Raw genomic sequence first — 5,494 nt, 5'->3', positions numbered from 1 at the left:
CACCGTCGAAATGTCGAAGTAAGTGATGAACTTGAAAAGGGTTGAGTGTATGAATCTGATATCTCATCACAAATCACAGTTCCCCATATGAGAAATCGACGAGCTGGCAAAAATGTGTGGGTGTGAAATCTTACGAGACTTAACTGCTAAGGTCATCAGTCCCTAAGCTTACACACTACTTAACCTAAATTACCCTAAGGAGAAACACACACACACCCATGTCTGAGGGAGGACTCGAACCTCCGCCGGGACCAGCGGTACAGTCCATGACTGCAGCGCCGTAGACCGCTCGGCTAATCCCGCGCAGCTGGCAAAAACATACGGCAATACAGTCATTAGACTGCCACTTCAACTCAACAGAATTGATGTGGACGCAGATTAATGGTTACGTTGTCAGCATTAATTTAAAAAAATTCGCTGTCTGCAGCCGAGGCACTCAGCATAGAAGCTATTACAAAAGTCAACTCTGAAGCCTAGCAGACACCCGCCAATCATACACAGCACGCCACGGTAAAGGCTTGGCACAATTGAGCTATTCCAAACACGTAATTAGAGGAAATTATGACGTCATCAAATAACGCCATTGAAAGTGTCTTCTCAAGCATCTGTGATGGCAACAAGAGTACTGTTAGTGGATTTTTTCCATTGTCAGCACAAAGAAGATGCGCAGGCTGATTCAGCTGAATGTTGAGTGCGGTTTAAGTACCTTCAAACCTGAATTTTAGTTCCGTAAATGTTGACTGTACATGAGAAGGGTATTATCAGCAACTGAGTCCGAATGTAGTTCATCTCGGGAACTCAACTGCACAAGATAAATGCCCCTAACAGTTTGCTTTATATTTGTTGCTATAGTGTGGCAGAGAGTTTTGTGTTACTATTCTTCTTTCTTGTAAACTATTGTTTTCTCAAATATATTAACAGGCACATCGTGGTTATATTAGAAATAAGTGGAAAGTTTGATCAAAACAGGTAATAACGAGTTAATTATTAATCTAACGCTCCGTTTCTCGCAATGAACAAGGACGAAAGTTGTGCTATTCACACGAGAACACATTGTAGTGCTCAATAAAAACAATACCAATCGCCGTTGTATAGGTTTATTTCTAGGCAACCAGTTTCGACGTTATACTACGTCATCTTCAGGCCTAAACTGATCCAATCCAGTAACCTTCGTGTTACAAATATAGCAGTGCATTTAACTGGTCTCGTAATAGCTATTACGGGCATACATTGGAATGTATTGTGTGATAGTTGCTGACTGTTGTCCAGCGAACACGAAGGTTACTAGATTGGAGCTGTTTAGGCCTGAAGATGACGTAGTGTAACGTCGAAACTGGTTGCCTAGAAATAAACCTATACAACGGCAATTCTTATTGTTTTTATTGAACACTGAACAACCATATTCACATACTCCACCAGAAGATGGAGTTACATTGACATTGTAGTGCCTCACATTTAACGCAAATTCTTTCGTGTCAGAAATGTCCGACAAAGTTTTGGTTCCGAGCAAGCGCAAATATTGCATCTTCTGAAGATTCCGTTCACATAATGTGTTCACTTAAATTCAATAACAAAAATGTTTCCTGAATTTCGAAAATTTGTCAGGAAATGCATTTTTGTAAGCTTTCGGTAAATCATGTTAAACTCAGCTACCCAGATAAAACTAAAATGAAATCCTATTGTCGCTCTTCCAGAGGACACTGATACCAAGTCAATCTCGATACATAGCTGACTAGTTTGAGTGAGTTTAGTGAAATGTAAGATTACTCGTGTGTTCTGCACGAAAGGTGGCAAGTGCTTCGCTTCTCCACAGCCTATACGGAAGTACTCATAATGCTGAACAGACAATAGGCAAAGTGACATTCACCATTGTGTTTGGCCTTATCGGTTTCCTTAATTTACTTCCACCGGAAAAAGATTGCGCTCATCATTTCCAAATAAAAGTGTCCGAGCGGTACATCTGAAGCAATCTGTATACATTCATGTCACTGCATAATGCGATCTCGATCTTCATTTACACTCATAGTGCCAGAAAGCGAGAACTGTACATCTGTAAATATGACTGTCTCACGTTCGCATCTGCCGAGCTAAACAGAGCGGTCGACTTTAATACCAGTCGATTACGGCGTCATCTTTAGCCGGCTTGGCCTGGCAGCTATGAACTCATCAAGTACAATAGCGGCGGCGGTGGGGATCCGGAGACACGTGGTGCCTTGCCTGTCCCCAGAGGTCTGCCCGCCGGAGCAGCTGCCGCCCAGATAAGCGCTGACTCAGGCCGCGCCTGTCGGTGACTCAGCTGATAGCGCCAGCAACAGGTCTCGCCCAGATGATACGAGAGCGCTGAGCCTCGCCTATCTTGCGGGCCTTTATAGGCATCCATAGGGCGCGAATGATGCATCTCTGTCTACCTGCTCCTCGGGATAACACACATACCGTGTGGATATAATTAAACTTTCCCAATTTAACACGTCATAACACAGAAACTAATTACCGTACGAGAACCAAACTTGGTAACATTAATGTCAAAGACATGGGCAACAGAAATAATGCAGAATCAATTCAACTGAAACAGTTTAAAGGTGCTGCTACGGTACATCATATCATTAGTAGGGCCCGGATTTTAATGACAAGTCACATTTTATTTTCTGAACTATTGGTGAATTTTAGAACACTTTATGCACAAATCTAGGCATTTTAGTGTCGAAAAATGTATTTTGATTGTGCATATTAAGTCATATTTCAACAAATTTTAGTAATAGGTCATGCAACGACTAACTTTTAATATAATAGGTCATATTTCGGTCAACTTTTGCCAAAAATAGCATACCGTTTTTCTCATATCTTATGGGACATACGAATAAGAAAATGAAAATGTTGCTCACGAGACAATATTTAACGTGCAATTATGAAAGATAAGCAGATAAATTAGTACACATCTTTATTTCTCAGGACTGTAGCAGAAAATCGGTGTACCACAACAGTCGTTTCGCGAACATAAAACACTCTTGCGCAGTGCCAACAAAGGCGGCTTCTGCCGCAATAATCATCGCAGAGTCGCACAGGTGTTCCCAGTAACCAGTTTGAATACAGCCTTTGCCTTGTTCAACATGCCTAAAGCAAAGTGCTCCGGCAGCGTGAAGTTGCGAGGATATGTTCGAGAATTTGGAGAGAAGTTCTTTAGTACTGATGGGAAAATATTATTTTGTAAACTGTGTGAATTTAAAGTTACTGCAGAAAAGCGCTTTAATGTGCAACAACACTGTAATACCGCTAAACAAGCAGCTGTGTGAAACGAAGTGCTGAAAATAACAGCAGGCAAATGTCTGTTCAGACAGGTCAATCGTCAACCGTGCCATCGTTCTACAAGGATTTGTGTGAGATGATGGTGTCCTGAAACATCCCATTGGAAAAGCTGAAGAATCCACGCTTCAGACGGTTCTTGGAGAAGTACACAACACATCCAGTTCCAGATGAATCTACACTGAGAAAGAATTATTTATCTGTATGCTACAATGATGTGCTCAACAAAATACGAATTACTATTGCTGAGCAAAAGATCTGGCTGTCGATAGATGAAACTACGGATATTAGTGGGCGATATATTGCAAATGTTGTTGTTGGTGTTCTAAAAGTTGATGGCCCTGGAGATATGTTCCTACTAACGTGTGAAGCTCTCGATAGAGTAAACAACTCGACGATTCCTATTTTGCTTGACAACTCTCTAAAGCTACCGTGGCCGGATGGTGTGAAAAGAGACAACGTTTTTCTGCTTGTAACAGATGGTGCTTCATATATGGCTAAAGTAGCCAAAGGGCTTCAGATTCTCTACCCCTGTATGGTGTATACCACTTGCCTTGCACATGCATTGCACAGAGTTGCCGAAGAGGTGCGATCAAATTACGCTGACGTGGACAAATTAATTTCCTGTGGCAAGAAACTCTATGTGAAGGCTCAGCTACGGGCGCAGAAATTCGAGGAACAAGGACCTTCAACGCCCCTCCCACCTAAACCTGTTCTTACAGGATGGGGTTCTTGGCTTAATGCTGCTGCGTATTATTGCACCAACTATACCCAAATGAAGACAATCTTCAAGACAATCTTCTGTGAGCTTGATAGCAGTGAATCAAGTGCTATCAAAATTGTGAAAGAAGTTTTTACAGATACATTGTCTCGAAACTTGGCATACATCAACACCAATTTTTCAGTGATATCAAAAGCCATCAAACGACTGGAAGCTGTTGGCACTCAGCTATGTGAAGCCCTGAGTATTGTGCAACATGTGCAGAGTGAGTTGGGTCGAGCTCGTGGTAATGTGGCTGACAAAGTGAAAACCAAATTGCAAAGTGTTCTCCAACGGAATCCTGGATATTCTACACTGTGCAAAATTAGTGACAGTCTTTCAGGGAATGCCGCAACAATTGAAGGTACTGAAACAAAGCTGAACTCCAGTGACCTGGTTGCCTTCAAATAACTCCAGTGACGTCTTGTGAAGTGGAGAGGAGCTTTTCCAGGTACAAAACTATCCTCAGCGACAACCGTAGATCTTTGACAATGGAAAACCTGAAAATGCACCTTGTGATCCAGTGCAACTTTGCAGATACTGAAGATTGACATACTGTATTAAATAATGTGAAACGCTTTAAATACTATGTAGAAATATAAACATTGTTTTACTGTCTCGATAGATGATGTTTCACTGTACTTTGTGTTTAGAAAATAGAACATTCAGACATTCAGCAAATAGGTGCAAGTTAGCCACAAACCCTACAGAAAGAAAGAACTATATTTACAATATTTTGAGAAGTGAATTTTGTATTACTTTATGGTGAATAAAAAATTAAATAAACAAACAACAATGCTTTAAATAAACTTCTATTAGTTCATATTTTATTTTTAAGGTCATATTTATGTAAGTTTTAGGTCATAAATGCTTGCATATTTCACTGTTTTTAGGTAATTAAAATCCGGGCCCTAATCATTACATAACGGTACCATTACTGTTACGAAAGGGGCTCAGTATTGCGAACATCAGTGTGTAGAAGAGTCTGAAAGCGCAGGATTGCATTCTGCACAGCAGAACAAAACCATATCCGTAGGTATGCTGGCTACCCCTCTTGATATGCCGCACTTCATATCGCCACATGTGTGAATGTTACGCTGGTAAATACTGTCCTTCAGGTAGCCCCACAGCCAGAAATCACAGGGAGTGGGATCAGGTGATCGTACCGGCCAAGCATTTGGAAACGATCGGCTGATAGATCGTTTTCAAATGTGTTTCGGAGAAGCAGGCGGATTCGGAGAGATGTGCGGTGGTGCCCCATCTTGCATGGAAACTGTTGATTTCAGTGCGGTGCAATTGGTCGTCGGCCTATTCCCAGAGCAATGCTCTGTTCTGCAGTTGATTCGAACTTCTACATCATGCTCCGCACAGCAGGTGGAGAAAGAGGACCCTCCCGTAATCCTTTCAACCAGCGATATTCTCGAAGTGCAGCTG

Source organism: Schistocerca piceifrons, chromosome 3 (genome assembly GCF_021461385.2).
Source record: "Schistocerca piceifrons isolate TAMUIC-IGC-003096 chromosome 3, iqSchPice1.1, whole genome shotgun sequence".
In the NCBI taxonomy this organism is placed as follows: Eukaryota; Metazoa; Arthropoda; class Insecta; order Orthoptera; family Acrididae; genus Schistocerca; species Schistocerca piceifrons.
This window is presented reverse-complemented; position numbering follows the sequence as displayed.